The sequence below is a fragment of the Adiantum capillus-veneris genome, chromosome 20, assembly GCF_014529385.1.
Source record: "Adiantum capillus-veneris isolate H3 chromosome 20, ASM1452938v2, whole genome shotgun sequence".
In the NCBI taxonomy this organism is placed as follows: domain Eukaryota; kingdom Viridiplantae; phylum Streptophyta; class Polypodiopsida; order Polypodiales; family Pteridaceae; genus Adiantum; species Adiantum capillus-veneris.
The window spans coordinates 108,011,529-108,038,090 of record NC_140950.1 but is presented as its reverse complement, the minus strand read 5'-3'; positions in this window follow the sequence as shown (position 1 = coordinate 108,038,090).

The following is a 26,562-nucleotide window of genomic DNA, read 5'->3' as shown; positions in this document are numbered from 1 at the left end:
CCCCAAATTGTTGTTGTAACCTTGTCACCATATCATGATCTGCAAACTGGCAAAATTTTTGTGCACAACAATCAATGCATGATACCCTTTGTATTGATTTGTTTGAAAGGTAAAAAGTAGAAGCTGGTGCTACTTTTGATTTTTGAGTCCTGTTCATGAAAGTGTATCGTCTCTTCCTTGACAACTGGACAACATTATTCCCATCAAGTTTTTTTCCAACATTGTCATCATTGGATACATACTCATATATAGCATGCATGCCATCAACAGGAACAAAGCGTTGTAATGGGCTCCCATTCAACATTGTTGTCTGCTTGATGGGCCACTTTACCAAAGTGATACTACCCACTTCAACCACATCATCAATGCTTGCATTTTCTCTTTCAATACCCACACCCACACAATCATGTCCAAGTTCCTAAAAGTTGACATAATCATGTGGAAATAAATATAAGATGGTCCCTGCATTCATGGTTTGCATCATTGTGTCATCTTTCAAAAAGGACCCTCTTATTTTCTTTAAGACTCTTGAATCACTGCTTCAAGTTCTGGGCTTGTCATAGGTATTTCATCTGTAACTAGAGGATCAAAACGATCCTATTCTTCATCACCATTGTAGCTTTCCTGTGGATCAATTAATTTCCCATTCAATATAAAATATCACAAAAGAAGCTTTGACCATCGAACATCACTCCATAATGAGCCTTGGAGAGATGAAGTATCCATTGTAGGAAAAGGTAGGACCACATCCTTCAAGCATTGCTCCACTAGTATGGACACATTTCCTTGCCCTATCTTTGTACCACCACAAGTGGAATCTGGATCTGTTCTACACACACAACCAATACCAACAATTTCATTGTCAAGTATCATATGTACTTTCTCCCCAGATTCAAAGTCCATCCTGTAAGTGAAAAATATTACATTGTTAAATCCATAGTCATAGAAAAATACTCTTCAAACAAAAAATCATGCTACAACATGAAAAAGGTTTGCATAGGTTGGACAATTAGTGAACCTTGAGATCAAATCCTCCTTGCTATATTAATGGAAGCAAGGTTGGAAATTATGGTGGATCTTGAAACCAAAGACTTCTTGTATTAGAGCATAGGTTGGACAAGTGGTGGACCTAGTTGTAATACCCACTGCCACCTATCAACTACTATAGGACTATGCTTTCCAATGTCCAAGTATCCCTTGAGTTTTGCAAGGTTGAGAACGTGGTGGGTCTTGAAACTAAAATCCCCTTTCTATATCAGAGCATAGCTTGGACAAGTGGTGGACCTAGTTATAATGCCCAATATCCAAGGTGAAATACCTTAGGACCTTGCTACCTTGCTTGCCAATGTTTACATAGCCCCTCATTTCTTTAATGGAAGCAAGGTTGGACAAGAGGTGGACCTTGAAACCAAAGCCTATTTGCTATATTAGAGCATAGGTTGGACCCAGTTCTAATACCCACTACCACCTATCAACTATTATAGGACTATGCTTTCCAATGTCCAAGAACACGTGGTGGATTCTTGAAACCAAAATCCCCTTTCTATATCAGAGCATAGCTTGGACAAGTGGTGGACCTAGTTATAATGCCCCTCCTTTCTTTAATGGAAGAAAGGTTGGAAAAGTGGTGAATCTTGAAACCCAAACCCTTTGGCTATATATAGAGGAGAGCTTGGACAAGTGGTGGGCTTAGTTGTAGTATCCAATGTACAAGGTCCAAGGTGAACTACGTAAAGACCTTACTTCCAAAAACAAAGTCGTACAAGTGGTCTCCTTGAAACCAAAACATCCTTAGTGTATTAGAACATAGCTTGGACAAGTGGTGGACCTAGTTGTAATGGTGAATGTCCAAAGCAAACTATTATAGGACCTTGCTTCCCAAATCAAGTTTGGACAAGTGGTGGATCTTGAAACCAAAACCCCCTTGCTCTATTAGAGCATAGCTTAGACAAGTGGTGGACCTAGCTGTCATGGAAAATGATTCAATGTGAACTGCTACAGGACCTTGCTATTAAATGTCTAAGTAGAGCTAGCTTCTTTAATGGAATCAAGGTTGGAAAAGTGGTGCATCTTGAAACCAAAAGCACTTTATTGTATTAGAGCATAGATTGGACAAGTGAGGGGCCTAGTTTTGATATGTGATGTCTAAAGGAAAGTATTACAAGACCTTTCTTTCCATTATTTGAATTGGTCAAGTGGTTAAAACTAAGTATAAAACTTTGACCGTTTTCTTCCCAAATTGCCAAAAAGCTAGTTTTAGACACCCCTAAATGAAAATGGTTTAGGGTGGCCTTAAACAACGTTTTTTCAAAGACTTGAACTAAAGGGTTGACGAAGAGTAATGAAAATTTATTTTGCTTGAAGTGCCTGAGTATGTGAAAACAAGCCTAGGTTTTCCACGAGGCAAAATGTGACAAAAAATAACTGTTGTCTCTTATGACATAATAAGAACATTGGAAACTTAGGATTGACCATGTGGCCTAAACTTTGGCAAGTGAAGTGGTGGCCAAGTTTTTTGGCACAGTGTGCACTTGGTCCTATATGTGTTGACCACTTCGCTAAATCTAGGACCATAAGGCCAAACCTTTGGCACCTTAAATATAGTATGGGACATAATCTAGAAGTGCTATAGTAAATTAGTAGTATAGTTAATATGTTAAATACTTGTATTTTATTTAAGTATATGCTAAATATAATTTATGTTCAAAATTTCACTAATGAAGAATGTTTCCATTTATCACTCCAGATGCGAGGTCTTAGGGCAATGCCACAATGGGGTGCATCCGATGAGGCAGCGCTTCCAGGTGAGGTTCGGGGGTAGCGCTCTTGATGGGGATGTGGAATATAGCGCTCTCGATGGCGGGGCTTGGGAGGCTCATTTTGGGATATTGTTCCGGGCGGCGTCCGGGGTAGCGCCCATAGATTTGTTTTTAATAGTAGTAATTCCTAGTATAGAGTTACGCATGTTTTGCATCTTTTTAACCATGATTTCTTTAATTTTGGCCGTGTGAATTGGTTAATGTTTTATACTGCTTTTTTTTTATAATCCTATGATAAAACACGGACTTGTAGCTTACATGGCATTCTAATAAACCCTATCAAGATTAGGCGCAGAGAGAGCGCACGAGCAACACACACAGAGAAAGCAGACGAGCAATAAACACACAGAAAGTGCATGCGGATCATACACATTTGGAGTGTACGCATGCATAGAGGAGCAAACCCGGCATTGTACACAACGCACAGGTGGAGCACACAGGATTGACAGTGCACACACATGATAAAGAAACAACATCGTACGCAATGCTTTTTAGAAGGGCAGCATCGGGCATAGTTTCTTCTCAGGAGACATTGCACACCTCATGAATAGAGGAAAAACAGGTATTTTTCTCTCTCTCACTCTCTGTCTTTCTCCATAGAGAATACGGTTCTCTGTAACTCTTTCTTGCACACACACTCTCTCATCAAAAGACAGAGATACATAGCTTAAAAGTATTCCCTCAGACATACACATATTCCCTATCTTCCTCTCTTCCACATACTGAGGCGGTCCGGGGCGGGCAGCAAGAAGCGCCGCCTCTAAACACCCTTCGAGGCTCTCGTGCTGCTCAATTGGCGCTGGGGCAAGCACAATCATAGACAACAACAACCCACATCTAGAAACCAAACAAGAAAAGGGGCACCACCTAGTTGTAGATGCCAACTGGGATGCACGTGATATCTCCTTGTACTCAAACGCACAAAGAGAGGGGAATGCAAGAAAGCCACACACACCAAACACAAACATTAACCACGCGAGAGAGAGGTAAAGAGCACAAATCAACTTGAGCAACTCAGTCTTAGCCTTAAAGACTAGATGCACACAAAGCTTGATGAGAAATAGAGAGACAACACAAAACTTGACCTTGTTGCCACTACACAAATTGTCTTAGGGTCACGGGAGCCCTCTCACCGAGCACCCTCTTACAATTTACCTTTTAGGGAAACAATTCAACAAGCCCTCAAACCACCAAGCATGAAATGACACAACAAACTTCAAGGACAATATACCTTCAACCACCTGATGAGCCAACTTATCAAGTAAATTTGGAGAGAAGAGTCGTAGTTGCAACATACAATTGCACCCAAAACTATGAATCTTATTTATGAACAAGAGTAGGCTACAAGTGTGATTGTAGAGTATATGATCACTCCACTCCTCTAGATGGCATAACTAGCTTCAAGCTTCTCCATGCACCTATGTGTAGTGATGGAATAGAGCACTCACAATGCACACACTCTACACAACTAGGCTTGAAGAGTGGTGTGTTACGTGTTGAGAATGGTGTGGTGTAGTGTGATCATGTGATTTACAAGGGAGAGAAGGGGTCTATTTATAGGTTTTAGAAGCCCCGATTTTGATTAGGCCTAATTAACTTTATTTCAAGGAATAAAAGATTATGCATATTTTTATTTATTTTTAATGAGGGTGGGTCTCTCTTGTCCTCTGAGTCACATGGATGTGGGCTCAAGGGAAGAGAATTAGTGAGGATGAAAGGAGAGAGGATTGAGTGAATAATTTGGGAGTGCCTACTCTAGTAGAGGGTGCATTTTACAATAAAGTTAGTGGTTAGCAGTTAGTAATTATCACTAAAAAATATTTACAAAATCATTCACCAAATGGTGAGATATATGATGAGAAAAGTTAGAGAAGGGATGAGCTTGTAAAGAGAGGTTGAAGCTTTGGAGAAGTTGACATTCACATCTTTACAGCACCGGAAGAAGAAGCAGTCAGCATGGCGAAGCAGCGCCTGTCGATGAAGCTATGTCATTTCAAAACTTGCAAAATTCATGATAAAAGCCTTCATTTGCAGAGGTTATCCTTGGATTTTTGCTGATTTTTTGAAGTTCTTTACAAAGCTGAAGAGAGTATGGTAATATGGACATATATGTAGAGAGAAAGGGGGACACATAGGGTGTAGAAATGGAGGATGAAGGCTATGGAGGTGTGAGAGATGTGGAAATGGTGAATTAGGACATGGGAGTTGCAGGTTTGGGAGTGGGAAGGAGAGGGAGGAGTGTGTGTGAAAGAGCAAAATGATAAAGTGGAAGTGGGATTGTGGCTGCATAGCATGGGCAAGCTGGGGTCCACCAATAAAATCATAGCTTACAGCTCGTAGCTCAAACAGACATGAAAAAATTTGAGGTAAAATTTCAGCTCACGAGCTACAACTTTGGTTGTATCACCTTTTCAAATTCGGGGGGCATGTGATCTTTAAAAATGCACCAAAACCGACTGTTTTTTCCACTACACAAGGTCCTTGTGAGGTCCTTCTTTGAATGATTCTTTGGAATACCTCCAAGAGTGAGCTCCCCATGGTGTATGCATGCATACCACATACCCTTGTCCTTATTTGGTAGGTCTATAATTGAAGATATTGTTGAGATCATGATATAAGTGAATAGTATAAATAAGAAAATCAAATATTGAGTGGTCTAAAAAAATATGTACATGTCAAATATAAATAATATAGGTGGAAAAAATATAAAGGGGTCAAACTAAATCTCTCTCATTATAAGTCTACCATAAAAAGATGAATATTTTTGGCGGTCTGATTTATGAGAGTAATAGAGAATAGATGTAGGAAGGAAAAAATGACAATAGTGAAAAAATATACATATAAAAAAACTAGTTTTTTTGGATTTTTGTTGGGATGGAGTTACACCAAAAAAAAGAGAAGCTTGCATGAAATTATTTTTATATGGAATAAAGAGTATGCAAAATGGTAAAAAAAAATATGGTAATGATGAGTCAATGTACATAGCATAAATAATACACCATAGGTAGAAATATTTAAATAAATACCAAAATAATTATGAAAAATTCTTTTTTTTAGGCCCTATATACAATGAAATATTTACACACAAATGGGCCATAATATACTTATATTTTTAATATATTTTTTATTTTTTTGGCTCAACTAGCCTAGTGACTAGCTAATTAAGGGTTTTTAAGAAGATATGGGAAAAGTTCCCTAACTCACACACACCTATATACAGTGAAATGGTAGGAGTAGCCACAGTGTTTGAGTGATTTGATAGGGGGAGGTAGCTTACTATGGCAATGATGGAAAGTCAAAAAATGGCTATCATTAGCCGCACCCTTAGATAATGGTACATTCATTTACAATTTATCCGATCAGACAATATGTAGATTGTGTAACGTCTGTCTTTGTCTGCTCTCATCTTTGAAGAATCTTTGTTGTATGATTAAGAAACCTTGTGTGATATGGAAGGATCTCAAAGCCAATAGCAGGATGTAATGAAGTGACGGAGTAAACCTCCTCCATTGGGAACCCCTTAAGCACCCCCCAGGATCAAAGGTCTTGAAATATCTTTCCCAAAGAGAGATGTATGATATGGAAACACTTATTGATTTCGGTTGAAGAAACTTGTAGTTTCTATTGTTGTCCATCATTGCATCTATCACTATGAATGTGATATAAAAGATTGGTTGCTCCTCCTCCTGTGTAAAGTCGATGTATCTGCTACGATCTTCAAGAGCTAGGATGAGCAAATTCCTAAACTGTAGCTCCATTTTTACATAATCTGGAAATGTAGAACTAAACCCACATCTTCCCCATTGACGAGAAAAAATATCCTCATAAGCATAGTAGTCTTCACCATGTTTTTGAAGTCTCCGTAATGAAGCCCATGAATTCTCCGTTGTTGGAAATTTAGAGAATCTGGTCTTCAAAGCTTTGGAAATTTGGGTATACCCATCTTCAATCTGAGAAGACATACTCCAAAACAATTGCTCAGCGTTGCCTCTAAGGCATAGCAATAGAAAATCCCCCTTTTCAATGTCATCCTTTTTACCAAGGATACGACAAACCATTCTAAAATCAACAAGAAAATCATCAACATTTTCTTCAAGATTTCCGAAGAAGATTGGGATATCATCAAAGGTATAGCGTGTCATAGTCTCTCAATGCTAAAACCACACAAAGATTAGTTCCAAACAATCATTTTCTCTCATGACATCAACAAACTACACAAAGTTTTGAAAGGTCTTTCAACATAAATTCTAGATTCTTATGTGAAAATGTTTTTTTCCTCTCTTATGTTATGCTAATCCAAACCATATTCTAGATCAATTTTTGTTGCCTTGAAATTAAACTCGGTCATACAAGTTTTCATGATTCATATAATCTACTTGATTATGCTAAAATTCAAGAATTCATGCAGTACAAGAACAATAAGCACAAAGTCATTCCTCCGTGGGGGCACCAATTTGAGGCGTTCCGGGGCGGGCAACAAGAAGAGCGGCCTCTAAACACCCTTCAAGGCTCCGGTGCTGCTCAATTGGGGCTCGGGCAAGCACAATTAGAGACAAAAACAACCCACAGCCAGAAACCAAACAAGAAAAGGGTCACCACCTAGTTGTAGATGCGAACTAGGACGCACTTGATATCTCCTTATACTCAAACGCACAAAGAGAGGGGAATGCAAGATAGCCACACACACCAAACACAAACATTCACCACGCCAGAGAGAGGTAAAGAGCACAAATCAACTTGAGCAACTCAGTCTTAGCCTTAAAGACTAGATGCACACAAAGCTTGATGAGAAATAGAGAGACAACACTAAACTTGACCTTGTTGCCAATACACAAATTGTCTTAGGGTCACGGGAGCCCTCTCACCGAGCACCCTCTTACAATTTACCTTTTAGGCAAACAATTCAACAAGCCCTCAAACCACCAAGCATGAAATGGCACAATAAACTTCAAGGACAATATACCTTCAACCACGTGATGAGCCAACTTATCAAGTCAATTTGGAGAGAAGAGTCGTAGTTGCAGCATACAATTTCACCGAAAACAATGAATCTTATTTATGGACAAGAGTAGGCTACAAGTGTGATTGCAGAGTATAGTATCACTCCACTCCTCTAGATGACATAACTAACTTCAAGCTTCTCCATGCACCTATGTGTAGTGATGGAATAGAGCACTCACAATGCACACACTCTACACAACTAGGCTTGAAGAGTGGTGTGTTACGTGTTGAGAATGGTGTGGTGTAGTGTGATCATGTGATTTATAAGGGAGAGAACGGCTCTATTTATAGGTTTAAGAAGCCCCGATTTGGATTAGGCCTAATCAACTTTATTTGAAGGAATAAAAGATTATGCATATTTTTATTTTATTTTAATGAGGGTGGGTCTCTCTTGTCCTTTGAGTCACATGGATGTGGACTCAAGGGAAGAGAATTATTGAGGATGAAAGGAGAGAGGATTGAGTGAATAATTTGGGAGTCCCTACTCTAGTAGAGGGTGTATTTTACAATAAGGTTAGTGGTTAGTAGTTAGTAATTATCACTAAAAACTATTTACAAAATCATTCACCAAATGGTGAGATATATATGATGAGAAAAGTTAGAGAAGGGATGAGCTTGTAAAGAGAGGTTGAAGCTTTGGAGAAGTTGACATTCACCACTTTACAGCACCGGAAGAAGAAGCAGTCAGCATGGCGAAGCAGCGCCTGTCGATGAAGCTATGTCATTTCAAAACTTGCAAAATTCATGACAAAAGCCTTCATTTGCAGAGGTTATCCTTGGATTTTTGCTGATTTTTTGAAGTTCTTTACAAAGCTGAAGAGAGTATGGTAATATGGACATATATGTAGAGAGAAAGGGGGACACATAGGGTGTAGAAATGGAGGATGAAGGCTATGGAGGTGTGAGAGATGTGGAAATGGTGAATTAGGACATGGGAGTTGCAGGTTTGGGAGTGGCAAGGAGAGGGAGGAGTGTGTGTGAAAGAGGAAACTGATAAAGTGGAAGAGGAATTGTGGCTGTATAGCATGGGCAAACTGGGGTCCACCAATAAAATCATAGCTCACAGCTCGTAGCTCAAAAAAATATGAAAAACTTTGAGGTGAGAGTTCATCTCACGAGCTACAACTTTTGTTTGTATCACCTTTTCAAATTCGGGGAGCATGTGAACTTTAAAAATTCAGCAAAACTGGCTGTTTTTTCCACTGCACAAGCTTCTTGTGAGGCCCTTCTTTGGATGATTCTTTTGAATACCTCCAAGAGTGAGCTCCCATGGTGCATTCATGCTTTCCACATACGCTTGACCTTATTTGGTAGGTCTATAATTGAAGATATTGTTGAGATCATGATATAAGTGAATAGTATAACTAAGAAAATCAAATATTGAGTGGTCTAAAAAAATATGTGCATGTCAAATATAAATAATATAGGTGGAAAAAATATAAAGGGGTCAAACTAAATCTCTCTCATTATAAGTCTACAATAAAAAGATGAATATTTTTGGTGGTCTAATTTATGAGAGTAATAGAGAATAGATGTAGGAAGGAAAAAATGACAATAGTGAAAAACTATACACATAAATAAACTAGTTTTTTTGGATTTTTGTTGGGATGGAGTTACACCAAAAATAAGAGAAGCTTGCATGAAATTATTTTTATATGGAATAAAGAGTATGCAAAATGGTAAGAAAAAATATGGTAATGATGAGTCAATGTACATAGCATAAATAACACACCATAAGGTAGAAATATTTAAATAAATACCAAAATAATTATGAAAATTTCTTTTTTTTAGGCCCTATATACAATGAAATATTTACACACAAATGGGCCATAATATACTTATATTTTTAATATATTTTTTATTTTTTTGGCTCAACTAGCCCAGTGACTAGCTAATTAAGGGTTTTTAAGAAGATATGGGAAAAGTTCCCTAACTCACACACACCTATATACAGTTAAATCGTAGGCATAGCCACAATGTTTGAGTGATTTGATAGAGTGAGGTAGATTACTATGACAATGCTGGAAAGCCGAAAAACGGCTATCATTAGGGGCCCCCTTAGATAATGGTACATTTATGTACAATTTATCCGATCAGACAACATGTAGATTGTGTAACGTCTGTCTTTGTCTGCTCTCATCTTTGAAGAATCTTTGTTGTATGATTAAGAAACCTTGTGTGATATGGAAGGATCTCAAAGCCAATAGCAGGATGTAATGAAGTGACGGACAAAACCTCCTCCATTGAGAAAGTTTCCATAAGCACCCCCCAGGATCAAAGATCTTGAAATATCTTTCCCAAAGAGAGATGTATGGTATGGAAACACTTATTGATTTCGGGTGAATAAACTTGTAGATTCTATTGTTGTCCATCATTGAATCTATCACTATGAATGTGATATAAAAGATTGGTTGCTCCTCCTCCTGTGTAAAGTTGACGTATCTGCTACGATCTTCAAGAGGTTGTATGAGCAAATTCCTAAACTGTAGCTCATAAAATTCATTCAACCTAGGTAGGCTCATCAAGTCAAAAATTCTATGACCTTCATGATTTAGAAAAGCTTGATCCATGCTTCCAACTGCTATTGGAAGATATTGCAAATGGTTTACCACACAAGTAGATAAAAGACGAAGGTTTCTATGGCTTCCAACACATTGGAAGAGAATAGATTTTGGTACTGATTCATGAAATATCCACATGTAGCAATCACCAAGTTTTTCATCTATGATGAAGACTAGAAGCATCACAATGTGCAACCTCCATACACCAAAGAACCAAATGAAGAAGGTTTGGAAACATCCGTTCATCACCAAGTATTCATGTCCTCTTCCACCTAAGAAGGTATGGTGTCCCCGATGAAAGGTATATGTGAAGAGAGGAGAAGTTGACTTTGAAGAGGTGAAACCCAATGTGAAGATGATTGGGGCTTTAAAAGTTTGGATTTTCTTGCTAAGAGATTGTCCCATGAATAAAGAGCCACCCACTAAAACGCCATTGAAGAGAATGATACCCTTCTGACAATTTCCTTTTATGATTTTATTTTTTACTACTCTCCCATGTTCGTCATCCCCTTCTAAGCCCCCCCTTTGGCAAGGTTGTAACTCCTCACATTGTACCACCTCAAAGGTTGATGGATTACTATTTGATTTTGTGAAAACTTTGGCTTCTTGCATGATAGGTTCCTCCATACTTAATATACATGGGTCATACCAATGTTTTTCAACATCCTCAAATACTTCTTGAAGATTATCCTCACATGGATTCAACTCACACTCTTCTACTTTGTTTTGGAGTTGGCATTCCATGTACACAATCATCTCTTTATGATCAATGTGGTCTATGATCTCCCTACCTATGATTTCATCTTCTTCTTCACTCTCTTCTTTTTGACAAGATACACTCTCAGAAAATTCCATAAGATCAAGGTTACCTTCAAGGTTTTCATTCTCCATAGAGTCATGTTGCACAAAAGATTTGTCTGCTCGGACTAGAAATTGATCCTCCGCCAAAACGTTCGATGTATCCATTATTGAATCATCAATGCCATTTGAGATATCTTGTGTCGATTTTCGCATGCTTGTGATAAAGGTAGAAGAAAGAGATTCCACATTTGAATCTTGGCCACACACTTTAACACTTGAATAATCAGCTAGCATGTAAGTAACTTCTTCAACATTTGTCGGAGTAGAAGGAGACAAGTATGGCAAAGGAAATGACTCCTTGATAGAAACACTTTCATGGTGGTTGGTTCTTCCAGCATGATGGAAACCATTTTTGATGTAGAAGTACTTGTGAAACTTCCTTCGGGCAATAGTGACGGCTTCTTCAAAGGTAGAGGATCCACTACAAGTAACCTTAGTCTTTAGGAAAAGAGACAAACCCGAAATAAATTGCTCCATTTTTACATAATCTGAAAATGTAGAACTAAACCCACATCTTCCCAATTGACGAGAAAAAATATCCTCATAAGCATAGTAGTCTTCACCATGTTGTTGAAGTCTCCCTAATAAAGCCCAAGAATTCTCCGTTGTTGGAAATTTAGAGAATCTGGTCTTCAAAGCTTTGGAAATTTGGGTATACCCATCTTCAATCTGAGAAGACATACTCCAAAACAATTGCTCAACGTTGCCTCTAAGGCATAGCAATAGAAAATCCCCCTTTTCAATGTCATCCTTTTTACCAAGGATACGACAAACCATTCTAAAATCAGCAAGAAAATCATCAACACTTTCTTCTAGATTTTCGAAGAAGATTGGGATATCATCAAAGGTATAGCGTGTCATAGTCTCTCAATGCTAAAACCACACAAAGATTAGTTCCAAACAATCATTTTCTCTCATGACATCAACTAGGTACACAAAGTTTTGAAAGGTCTTTCAACATGAATTCTAGATTCTTATGTGAAAATGTTTTTTTCCTCTCTTATGTTATGCTAATCCAAACCATATTCTAGATCAATTTTTGTCGCTTGAAATTAAACTCGGTCATACATGTTTTCATGATTCATATAATCTACTTGATTATGCTAAAATTCAAGCATTCATGCAATACAACAACAATAAGCACAAAGTCATTCCTCAGTGGGGGCACCAATTTGAGGCAGTCCGGGGCGGGCAACAAGACTCTCTCATTATAAGTCTACAATAAAAAGATGAATATTTTTGGTGGTCTAATTTATGAGAGTAATAGAGAATAGATGTAGGAAGGAAAAAATGACAATAGTGAAAAAATATACATATAAATAAACTAGTTTTTTTGGATTTTTGTTGGGATGGAGTTACACCAAAAATAAGAGAAGCTTGCATGAAATTATTTTTATATGGAATAAAGAGTATGCAAAATGGTAAGAAAAAATATGGTAATGATGAGTCAATGTACATAGCATAAATAACACACCATAGGTAGAAATATTTAAATAAATACCAAAATAATTATGAAAAATCCTTTTATTTAGACCCTATATACAATGAAATATTTACACACAAATGGGCCATAATATGCTTATATTTTTTATATATTTTTTATTTTTTTGGCTCAACTAACCCAGTGACTAGCTAATTAAGGATTTTTAAGAAGATATGGGAAAAGTCCCCTAACTCACACACACCTATATACAGTGAAATGGTAGGCATAGCCACAGTGTTTGAGTGATTTGATAGGGTGAGGTAGCTTACTATGGCAATGATGGAAAGCCGAAAAACGGCTATCAATACATAACCACAGTGAAATCTGTTATCTTGTTGTCTCTCTCTTGAAAATACATGCACAAATTCCCATACGTCGTCTTCCTCTCTTCCACATACATAAACACACTGAAATCTATTATCTTTCTCTCTATCCTCTCTCTAGGAAACAAGTATTTATCTCTCTCTCTCTCTCTCTCTGTATCTTGCTATCTCTCTCTTGAAAATATATGCTCATGTATCTGTGCGTCTGTGTTATCTATGTATATTTGTGTTGTTTCATTGTAATACTCATACATAATGTAGATACACAATTACACTTAATTACGATATGCACACATAGTATATATACATACATAAATATCATAGATAACTAACACATTGTAATACTAGTAAACTTGAATGGAAGACTTACTTGCGTGATCTGTTAAAGTCGATTCTTGTAGCGAGTTCTAGATGTATGCTGAGCTGATTTTCCTCTAATCATTTGTAGATAAGATTGTAGCTTCTGTTTCTCAACAAAAGTAGTGTTGTTTAGTGATACACCTAATGGACATAAATGGCTGAAACTAGGACATGTAGACCAAAAACACGTGTATTTCTTTGGATGAATATATACACTTTTTGGTGACCCTTATCACAAGTGGTGGACCTTGAGACGAGTGGACTATAAGGACCTCCAAACAATACCTTGTACACTCAATCCTTCTTGGTATCTAGGTTGAACAAGTGGTGGACCTTGTTCAAATTCTCTAACCACTCTCTCTAACATGGTGACATAATTTAGGTGTGATAAATTCATATCTATGCAAACTAATATCAGTTTAGGCTTGTTAAGTTGAATTTGTTTGAATTTATTTACAATATAACGATTTGAGGTTTGCATATTTGAATTTAGGTGGGATAATCACATATTTTTGTGGTAAACTTGAATTTAAAATCAATTTCGCGTGGAATATTTTAAATTTAAGTGGTAAAACTTAAATTTTATAAAAAAGTTTGAATTTTAAAATTTGGGCGGGATATTTTAAAATTTAGACAGGATATTTAAAATTTGGGAGGGATATTTTAAATTTAGGCGGGAAGGTTTTGAATTTATAGCACGATCTCCCTTACATAAGAGAGTATAGGCTGGACAAGTGGTGGACCTTAAAGTCAGAGCAACCATGCTATTCGACATGATAGGTAGGGAATCTAGTTGAATATTGTATGTACGTTATATATGTAATAGATCGAGCTTGGAAAAGTGGTGGACCTTGGAACAAAACCCCAAGTAAAAAATATCATGCGCATTCCAAGTGGTGAGAAACAATATCATTTAAGATATAACCTTATAGGTTGGACAACTGGTGGACCCTAACACCAAAATCTTCTTACTATAATGACATAGAGTAAAAAAGTGGTGAATCTTGAGAGCAAAACACTCAAGCTACTAGGGTAATAGGTTGGACAAGTGGTGGACCTTGAATTTAAACCCCCCATGTACAAAATATCGTGGGTTTAAGGTATTTCAATGGAGCCTAGCATCTTGGAGACATGGTGGAGCTTGCTTCTCTCCATGTTTCAATGGAGCCTATTTTGGAGAAATGGTGGAGCATCCTTCTCTCTATGTTTCAATAGAGTTATCTTAGACAAGTGGTGGACCTTGCAACCAAACCCCCATGTAAAACATATCATGGTCATTCCAAGTGGTGAGAAAGAATACCCTTTAAGATATACCCTTATAGGTTGGAAAAGTGGTCGACCTTAACACACATATCTTCTTAATATAATGATATAGAGTGGAAAAGTCGTGAATCTTGAGACCAAACTACTCATGCTACTAAGGATAATAGGTTGGACAAGTGGTGGACTTTGAATGTAAACCCCCCATGTACGAATATCGTGGGTTTAAGGTATTTCAATGGAGCCTAGCATCTTGGAGACATGGTGCACTTGCTTCTCTTCGTGTTTCAATGGAGCCTATCTTGGACAAATGGTGGAGCATCCTTCTCTCCATGTTTCAATGGAGCCTAGCTTGGACAAGTGGTGGACCTTTGCTTCTCTCTATGTTTCAATAGAGTTAGCTTGGACAAGTGGTGGACCTTGGAACCAAACCCCCATGTAAAACATATCATGGTCACTCGAAGTGGTGAGAAATAATAGCCTTTAAGATATAAACTTATAGGTTGGAGAAGTGGTTGCCCTTAAAACCCATATCTTCTTAATATAATAACATATAGTGGAAAAGTGGTGAACTTGAGACCAAACCACTCATGCTACTAAGGATAATAGGTTGGACAAGTGGTGGACCTTGAATGTAAACCCCCCATGTACGAAATATCGTGGGTTTAAGGTATTTCAATGGAGCCTAGTATCTTGGAGACATGGTGCAGCCTGCTTCTCTTCATGTTTCAATGGAGCCTATGTTTGATAAACAGGAAAGCATCCTTCTCTCCATGTTTCAATGGAACCTAGCTTGGACAAGTGGTGGACCTTTGCTTCTCTCTATGTGTCAATAGAGTTAGCTTGGACAAGTGGTGGACCTTGGAACCAAACCCCTATGTAAAACCTATCATGGTCACTTCAAGTGGTGAGAAAGAATAACGTTTAAGATATAGCCTTATAGGTTGGACAAGTGGTGGACCTTAACAGCCAGATATTCTTAATATAATGACATAGAGTGGAAAAGTGGTGAATCTTGAGACCAAAGCACTCATGCTACTAGCAATAATAGGTTGACAAGTGGTGGACCCCACATGTACAAAATATCGTGGGTTTAAGGTATTTCAATGGATCCTAGCATCTTGGAGACATGGTGCAACTTGCTTCTCTTCATGTTTCAATGAAGCCTATCTTCAACAAATGGTGGATCATCCTTCTCTCCATGTTCCAATATGTGAGAGGGATCTTTTTCTTGGGCACAAATGTTTGCTTCAAGAATTTTATCATTACATCCTTTATGTAAAAGAGTTTTAGAACCTAAAAGATTTTGAAAAGAAAACTATGGAATCTAAGTGCATCTATTCTTGAATGGCTTGAAAGTTGATGTATACATGCATGTCGCCTTAATGAAGGTTTAGATCTAACAAGATGCAAAGCTAGAATTCTTGGACGTTACCTTTGTCAATTTGGTATGAAATAACATATTTAACTTTCTTTTCTTATGGGTAGAAAATATATTATTATGTGCATTTAGAACCTAATTGCTTGACCTTCAAACCAAGATTTCTATGTTATTTTTTCATATACTTTTTTGTAATGGATTAAGATTGTGGATACAAGGTCCACCACTTGTTCAAGCTGGATCTAATATAGTATATATAATGAGTCTTCAAACTAGTAAACCAAGGGAAGAGACAAGCTAGCAGGGTTCATCACTTGTCCAAGCTCATCTCTAGACAACATAGAGAGATGCTAGGTCTACTAATTGTCTAATATAGTCATGGAGAAATGATAGAAGGTTGATCCACTTGTCCAAGCTATCATCTCTAGTAAAATGGGAGGTTTGGTCTTAAGATTCACCCTGTAACTATCCTATACTTCATTCATTATGAAGAGTAGAAAAGAAAAGCTCCACCACTTGTCTAAGGTAGTTCCAAAATCAACATGGAGAGAAGCAAGCTTCACCATTTGTTCAAGATAGGTTCCATTAAAACATGGAAAACCTCATATATGTTGTACATGCAAGCTTTTTTCCAAGTCCCACCACTTGTCCAAGCTAGGATCCATTAAAACATGGATAGAAACAAGGATCCACCACTCATCCAACCTTTAGAGCTGCAAAGTGTACCGATTGTCTAAACTAGGCATGGGAAAATAATAGAACGTCCACCACTTCTCCAATATATTATCTCTAATAGCATGGGAGGTTTGGTCTCAAGATTTAGGAATTGGATGACATATATTTCATTTTAATATGGTGAATTTGGTTTTAAGGTCAACTACTTATCCAAGCAATAAGTTTATATCTTGAATGGTGTTTCTTCCCATCACTTAGAAAACCAATGATATGTTGTACATGGGGGGGTTTATAACAAGGTCCACCACTTGTCCAATCTAGTTTCATTGAAACATGAATGAAGGCAAGCTCCACCATTTGTTAAAGCTAGACTCCATTGAAATCTAGAAAATCCATGCTATGTTGTACATTGAGTTTTTGTTTTAAGGTCCAACACTTGTCCAAGCTAAGCTCCATTTAAACATGGAGAGGAGAAACACTCCACCACTTGTCCAAGCTAGGAGACATTGATAGTAGTTGGTTTAGTTTGAATATCCACCACGTGTCTAAGCTAACTCTATTGAAACATAGAGAGAACCAAACCACTCATGCTACTAAGGATAATAGGTTGGACAAGTGGTGGACCTTGAATGTAAACCCCCCATGTACGAAATATCGTGGGTTTAAGGTATTTCAATGGAGCCTAGTATCTTGGAGACATGGTGCAGCCTGCTTCTCTTCATGTTTCAATGGAGCCTATGTTTGACAAATGGTAAAGCATCCTTCTCTCCATGTTTCAATGGAACCTAGCTTGGACAAGTGGTGGACCTTTGCTTCTCTCTATGTTTCAATAGAGTTAGCTTGGACAAGTGGTGGACCTTGGAACCAAACCCCTATGTAAAACCTATCATGGTCACTTCAAGTGGTGAGAAAGAATAACGTTTAAGATATAGCATTATAGGTTGGACAAGTGGTGGACCTTAACACCCAAATATTCTTAATATAATGACATAGAGTGTAAAAGTGGTGAATCTTGAGACCAAAGCACTCATGCTACTAGCAATAATAGGTTGACAAGTGGTGGACCCCACATGTACAAAATATCGTGGGTTTAAGGTATTTCAATGGATCCTAGCATCTTGGAGACATGGTGCAGCTTGCTTCTCTTCATGTTTCAATGAAGCCTATCTTCAACAAATGGTGGATCATCCTTCTCTCCATGTTCCAATATGTGAGAGGGATCTTTTTCTTGGTCACAAATGTTTGCTTCAAGAATTTTATCATTACATCCTTTATGTAAAAGAGTTTTAGAACCTAAAAGATTTTGAAAAGAAAACTATGGAATCTAAGTGCATGTATTCTTGAATGGCTTGAAAGTTGATGTATACATGCATGTCGCCTTGATGAAGGTTTAGATCTAACAAGATGCAAAGCTAGAATTCTTGGACGTTACCTTTGTCAATTTGATATGAAATAACATATTTAACTTTCTTTTCTTATGGGTAGAAAATATATTATTATGTGCATTTGGAACCTAATTGCTTGACCTTCAAACCAAGATTTCTATGTTATTTTTTCATATACTTTTTTGTAATGGATTAAGATTGTGGATACAAGGTCCACCACTTGTTCAAGCTGGATCTAATATAGTATATATAATGAGTCTTCAAACTAGTAAACCAAGGGAAGAGAGAAGCTAGCAGGGTTCATCACTTGTCCAAGCTCATCTCTAGACAACATAGAGAGATGCTAGGTCTACTAATTGTCTAATATAGTCATGGAGAAATGATAGAAGGTTGATCCACTTGTCCAAGCTATCATCTCTAGTAAAATGGGAGGTTTGGTGTTAAGATTCACCCTGTAACTATCCTATACTTCATTTTATTATGAAGAGTAGAAAAGAAAAGCTCCACCACTTGTCTAAGGTAGTTCCAAAATCAACATGGAGAGAAGCAAGCTTCACCATTTGTTCAAGATAGGTTCCATTAAAACATGGAAAACCTCATATATGTTGTACATGGAAGCTTTTTTCCAAGGCCCACCACTTGTCCAAGCTAGGATCCATTAAAACATGGATAGAAACAAGGCTCCACCACTCGTCCAACCTTTAGAGCTGCAAAGTGTACCGATTGTCTAAACTAGGCATGGGAAAATAATAGAAGGTCCACCACTTCTCCAATATATTATCTCTAATAGCATGGGAGGTTTGGTCTCAAGATTTAGGAATTGGATGACCTATATTTCATTGTAATATGATGAATTTGGTTTTAAGGTCAACTACTTATCCAAGCTATAAGTTTATATCTTGAATGGTGTTTCTTCCCATCACTTAGAAAACCAATGATATGTTGTATATGGGGGGGTTTGTAACAAGGTCCACCACTTGTCCAATCTAGTTTCATTGAAACATGAATGAAGGCAAGCTCCACCATTTGTTAAAGCTAGACTCCATTGAAATCTAGAAAATCCATGCTATGTTGTACATTGAGTTTTTGTTTTAAGGTCCAACACTTGTCCAAGCTAAGCTCCATTTAAACATGGAGAGGAGAAACACTCCACCACTTGTCCAAGCTAGGAGACATTGATAGTAGTTGGTTTAGTTTGAATATCCACCACGTGTCTAAGCTAACTCTATTGAAACATAGAGAGAACCAAACCACTCATGCTACTAAGGATAATAGGTTGGACAAGTGGTGGACCTTGAATGTAAACCCCCCATGTACGAAATATCGTGGGTTTAAGGTATTTCAATGGAGCTTAGTATCTTGGAGACATGGTGCAGCCTGCTTCTCTTCATGTTTCAATGGAGCCTATGTTTGACAAATGGTAAAGCATCCTTCTCTCCATGTTTCAATGGAACCTAGCTTGGACAAGTGGTGGACCTTTGCTTCTCTCTATGTTTCAATAGAGTTAGCTTGGACAAGTGGTGGACCTTGGAACCAAACCCCTATGTAAAACCTATCATGGTCACTTCAAGTGGTGAGAAAGAATAACGTTTAAGATATAGCCTTATAGGTTGGACAAGTGGTGGACCTTAACACCCAGATATTCTTAATATAATGACATAGAGTGGAAAAGTGGTGAATCTTGAGACCAAAGCACTCATGCTACTAGCAATAATAGGTTGACAAGTGGTGGACCCCACATGTACAAAATATCGTGGGTTTAAGGTATTTCAATGGATCCTAGCATCTTGGAGACATGGTGCAGCTTGCTTCTCTTCATGTTTCAATGAAGCCTATCTTCAACAAATGGTGGATCATCCTTCTCTCCATGTTCCAATATGTGAGAGGGATCTTTTTCTTGGTCACAAATGTTTGCTTCAAGAATTTTATCATTACATCCTTTATGTAAAAGAGTTTTAGAACCTAAAAGATTTTGAAAAGAAAACTATGGAATCTAAGTGCATGTATTCTTGAATGGCTTGAAAGTTGATGTATACATGCATGTCGCCTTGATGAAGGTTTAGATCTAACAAGATGCAAAGCTAGAATTCTTGGACGTTACCTTTGTCAATTTGATATGAAATAACATATTTAACTTTCTTTTCTTATGGGTAGAAAATATATTATTATGTGCATTTGGAACCTAATTGCTTGACCTTCAAACCAAGATTTCTATGTTATTTTTTCATATACTTTTTTGTAATGGATTAAGATTGTGGATACAAGGTCCACCACTTGTTCAAGCTGGATCTAATATAGTATATATAATGAGTCTTCAAACTAGTAAACCAAGGGAAGAGAGAAGCTAGCAGGGTTCATCACTTGTCCAAGCTCATCTCTAGACAACATAGAGAGATGCTAGGTCTACTAATTGTCTAATATAGTCATGGAGAAATGATAGAAGGTTGATCCACTTGTCCAAGCTATCATCTCTAGTAAAATGGGAGGTTTGGTGTTAAGATTCACCCTGTAACTATCCTATACTTCATTTTATTATGAAGAGTAGAAAAGAAAAGCTCCACCACTTGTCTAAGGTAGTTCCAAAATCAACATGGAGAGAAGCAAGCTTCACCATTTGTTCAAGATAGGTTCCATTAAAACATGGAAAACCTCATATATGTTGTACATGGAAGCTTTTTTCCAAGGCCCACCACTTGTCCAAGCTAGGATCCATTAAAACATGGATAGAAACAAGGCTCCACCACTCGTCCAACCTTTAGAGCTGCAAAGTGTACCGATTGTCTAAACTAGGCATGGGAAAATAATAGAAGGTCCACCACTTCTCCAATATATTATCTCTAATAGCATGGGAGGTTTGGTCTCAAGATTTAGGAATTGGATGACCTATATTTCATTGTAATATGATGAATTTGGTTTTAAGGTCAACTACTTATCCAAGCTATAAGTTTATATCTTGAATGGTGTTTCTTCCCATCACTTAGAAAACCAATGATATGTTGTATATGGGGGGGTTTGTAACAAGGTCCACCACTTGTCCAATCTAGTTTCATTGAAACATGAATGAAGGCAAGCTCCACCATTTGTTAAAGCTAGACTCCATTGAAATCTAGAAAATCCATGCTATGTTGTACATTGAGTTTTTGTTTTAAGGTCCAACACTTGTCCAAGCTAAGCTCCATTTAAACATGGAGAGGAGAAACACTCCACCACTTGTCCAAGCTAGGAGACATTGATAGTAGTTGGTTTAGTTTGAATATCCACCACGTGTCTAAGCTAACTCTATTGAAACATAGAGAGAACCAAACCACTCATGCTACTAAGGATAATAGGTTGGACAAGTGGTGGACCTTGAATGTAAACCCCCCATGTACGAAATATCGTGGGTTTAAGGTATTTCAATGGAGCTTAGTATCTTGGAGACATGGTGCAGCCTGCTTCTCTTCATGTTTCAATGGAGCCTATGTTTGACAAATGGTAAAGCATCCTTCTCTCCATGTTTCAATGGAACCTAGCTTGGACAAGTGGTGGACCTTTGCTTCTCTCTATGTTTCAATAGAGTTAGCTTGGACAAGTGGTGGACCTTGGAACCAAACCCCTATGTAAAACCTATCATGGTCACTTCAAGTGGTGAGAAAGAATAACGTTTAAGATATAGCCTTATAGGTTGGACAAGTGGTGGACCTTAACACCCAGATATTCTTAATATAATGACATAGAGTGGAAAAGTGGTGAATCTTGAGACCAAAGCACTCATGCTACTAGCAATAATAGGTTGACAAGTGGTGGACCCCACATGTACAAAATATCGTGGGTTTAAGGTATTTCAATGGATCCTAGCATCTTGGAGACATGGTGCAGCTTGCTTCTCTTCATGTTTCAATGAAGCCTATCTTCAACAAATGGTGGATCATCCTTCTCTCCATGTTTCAATGGAGCCTAGCTTCAACAAATGGTGGATCATCCTTCTCTCCATGTTTCAATGAAGCCTATTTTCAACAAATGGTGGATCATCCTTCTCTCCATGTTTCAATGGAGCCTAGCTTGGACAAGTGTTGGACCTTTGCTTCTCTCTATGTTTCAATAGAGTTAGCTTGGACAAGTGGTTGACCTTGGAACCAAACCCCCATGTAAAACATATCATGGTCATTCGAAGTGGTGAGAAAGAATACCCTTTAAGATATAGCCTTATAGGTTGGACAAGTGGTCAACCTTAAAACCCAGATCTTCTTATTATAATGACATAGAGTGGAAAAGTGGTGAATCTTGAGACCAAACCACTCATTCTACTAGGGATAATAGGTTGGACAAGTGGTGGACCTTGAATTTAAACCCCACATATACAAAATATCGTGGGTTTAAGGTATTCCAATGGAGCCTAGCATTTCGGAGACATGGTGCAGCTTGCTTGTCTTCATGTTTCAATGGAGCTTATTTTGAACAAATGGTGGAGCATCGTTCTCTCCATGTTTCAATGGAGCCTAGCTTTGACAAGTGGTGGACCTTTGCTTCTCTCTATGTTTCAATAGAGTTAGCCTATATTACACAATTAGTAGACCTTGAATCTCTCCATGTTGTCTAGAGCTGAGCTTGGACAAGTGGTGGACCTTGCTTCTCTCTTCCCTTAGTTTATTAGATAAACAAATAACTATGTATACTTGCTCAGATCTAGCTTGAACAAGTGGTGGACCTTGTATTCGCACAAACTTAATCCATTACAAAAAAGTATCTGTTAGAATAGCATTTTATTTTTTTTTGTTTCAGGAAAGATGGATCCAAAAAAATAGGTTGCAAGGGTTGTTGTCTCAGTTTACTATACTTGCAATGATCTTAGGAAATGGTATGTGGACATACATGGTATAGAGGGTACACAATTTTATAAGGTGCATCTATTTATTGCCAAAAAGGAGAATTTGTCTCGGAAGTTGATAGTCATCCGGAGGTGGAATGCATAGACATTCTAGCTCTAATGAATCTAGAATTTCAACTATCTCCAAGAGCATATGCATTGGAGCGCATGTCTAAAAACAAAGAAGAGACAACGTTTTCTCAAGGATGGAAGTTTGTAGAATCAAATCCAAATATCACAGCAGATCAACTTCAAAGCTCCATCATTGCCACACTACAATGAAAAAAGTTGAAAGCTTCACGACCACCATCCACACAACCAAGCAAGCAAAAGTGCAGAAAGTAGCAGCTAAGCGAACTAGTTCCATTTTGGATGTAGACAAGGCATCTTTGGCATCCTCATCAAGAGAGGGTTCAATGTCAAAGATGAGAATTGTGGATCCAGATGTTGTAGAAGCTGAGGCCATGAAAGGACAAGAAAAAGATACAAGTGGAATGAATAAGTACATAAACTATTTTCCTTTTCAATATAGGGAATTTGATATCCCTATTCAAAATTGTTGGCTTGCTCCTCATCACTATAATGCACGTATTATGGATAAAAAACACGTTGAAAGTGTGTTATTTGGATTTTCACGGAGTACAACCAAGCCTGCAACATGTGCATATTTGATGCCTGTTCGAAATGCAAAGTGAAAGAAGGGGACTCCTTTGGTAGTAGAAGAGTTAGAAGAGCAAAAAATTAAAGATTATTATTATTGGATTCTTGATGGGCAGCATTCACTCTATCCTGCAAAAGTTTTGCTTCACAATGAACAAAACAACAAAGAGATATTTGAAAGACTGATTGGCGTGTATAAATTTAGAAAGGCTCGCATTGTTGTGAATGCTTCTCCATTTGTTGCAACTACTATATCTACCATTGGAAATGAGGAGGCTCAGGCATTGTATGTCAAGCAATCTTACAGCCAAATATTGAGACATTTACGGAGTCAATGGATCTTCTCAGGATGACCACCAAAGGCAGCAAGTGGAATTGCAGAGGGACATGCATCTAGTGCCGGATGGGATGTAAGTTATTTTCTTTGTCTTTTTGATAGTGTTTAATTAACAAATCTTGCTCGATAGTTTAATTATTTCATTATTTCTTTTTAGGCTTTTCTTCGATTGGCAAGAATGAGTGCAGGAGCAAGCTAGATTGCTAAACAAGCACACATGTTCACGTGCTCTGATTCAATTTATGATTGCTGGATAGAAATCATTGAAAGGCTAGAAGAGGAGAATAAGAAACCCCCAAAAACTGTATTTAGATACCTTTGTGGCCTTGAGGAATCAGAGGTAAAGACTATTCAAGAAGAGATTACACATGAGAAGATTTTACTATCAAAGAGTGTAAAGGATGGTGATGCAATGGACATGTATGATCGAATCAAGCAGTTGAAGCAAGACAAATTGATTCAAGATGCACTTCTTGAAGGCTTCAAAAATTTGAATGAGTCTTCACCCTGTAAAGACTGGGAGGAGGTGGTCAAAATGTATAATATCAATGATGTTGTTTATAAAACACTTTTAATGCTGTGAGAGGAATGGCTCAGATCTAGTTTGAAGCGTGGAACAAAGAAAATGGCTTTTCTAGATGGAGCAATAAAATAAATGCAATGGGAAATTCACCTTCAAAAAGAGAAAATTGAGCCTAGAGATTTGCCATGGTCAATCTATGTGGTGAAACTACAAATGGAAGGCAATCTCTACTTGATGCGCCACTTCAATAATAAAGTGCCTATTGGCTTATGTGCTTTAGATATAACAAAACACGTTGGAGGCAATTTGAAGTGGAGTGAGGAGACATTTAACAATGCTTTGGATGGGATCATGGCTATTGTTGGAGGGTCAAACAGATTGTGGATTTGTCTTTCTTGCATTTGTGGATTTCACTAACTTCACAAAATTGCAATGTGCCTTTCATGCCATGGGAGATAATTTGAGCTACCATTGTTGTGGTGCATTACATCACTTTCCATCAACTCCTTGCAAATGAGCAATTGAATTCCTAATAGTTATTTCCTTCTTGGGACAAGGCAATGCATTTGAAGACCTGAGAAGAAGATCAGAGGAACATCCCATGCAATTGATTTTTCTCTTCTTCAAGTAGCAGCAGATAAAGATATGTAAGATTTGCAATATTTGGAGGCCAAAAAAAGTGCTTTGGTCAAGCACTACATTCGTACATATTGTTTTGAAGACCGCAAGCTTGTTGATGTTTTTGGTGATGGATCCTTGGTTGCACAAGAAGGAAGACAACAGAAAAAAGAAGTTATATGCTTAGTTGACAGTGTGGAGGAGGCAAAAAACGTGGAGACTAGGCTGCTAGAATTTGTTAAGTCTCATGAACAATCCACTTCAACAATCCACTTTTCAATCAGATGACACTGTGCCTATTACAAAGGAGTGCTCTCCACAAAGAGAAGAAGAAGAACAACAACAAAATCCTCTTTCAATGGAGGACTTTTTGGAAATGGAGACACATATGTTTTGAGTTTCTTGTGCATGTTAGTGTTTCTTGTTTTGCTGATTTGATACTCTTAATGTCAGATTTTGCTTTATATATTATTGATTGAGTTTGTATTTTTTATCTCAAGCATTCATGGTTTGAATGTAAATAGTAAATTACTTGAGTTTTTGAATGGTGGATCTTTAGACTAAAACTATAACATTTAATACTCATGAAGACTTAATCACTTAAGAGCTTAAACTCAATAAGTTTTGGACCTTTTATCAATACCCCGTTGATATGCTACATTAGATCCTAGCATGGGTAAATGGTAATGATTTATAAATTGAACCTAGCTTAGACAGGTGTTGGAGCCTAAATTTAAACTAACCTTGCTAGAAGGGAGCTTATGTTTGGACTTTGAGAACTAGCATAAGTAATCATTTAGAGCATAGATTAGACTTGTGGTGGTGGCCTTAGAGACCAACATCTTAACGAGCTTGGAAAGGTATTTAAGTACTGCAATTTACTTAGTTTTAGTAGTCACTAAAGGCATAGCTTGACAAAAGGTGGGGACCTTACATGGATCCTAATTTCAAGAGGTGTGGTAGACCTTCAAACCAAGCTCATATAGCTTGGACATGTGGTGGACCTTGCATGGAGACTAGTTTAGACAAGTGTGGTACACCTTGTAACAAACACCCATTTGTTACATTAGCTTGAACAAGTGGTGGACCTTGCTTTTATGTTTCAATGGAGCATATTTTGGACAGGTGGTAGACCTTGTTTCTCTCCATATTTCAATGGAGAGAAACATTAGCTTGGACAAGTGGTGGACCTTGATTTTATGTTTCAAAGGAGCATATTTTGGACAAGTGGTAGACATTGTTTCTCTCCATGCTTCAATGGAACCCACCTTAGAAAAGTGAAGTACCTTGAAACCAAACCCCCATAATACAACATATTAAATAGGTTGGAAAATTGGTGGGATATGAAACCATCCATGATAGAGCATAGTATAGGTGAAAACGTAGTGGTCCTTATATCAATTACCCATGCATAGCTTGGACAAGTGGTGGACCTTGATTCTCTCTTTGTTTCAATGGATCCTATCTTG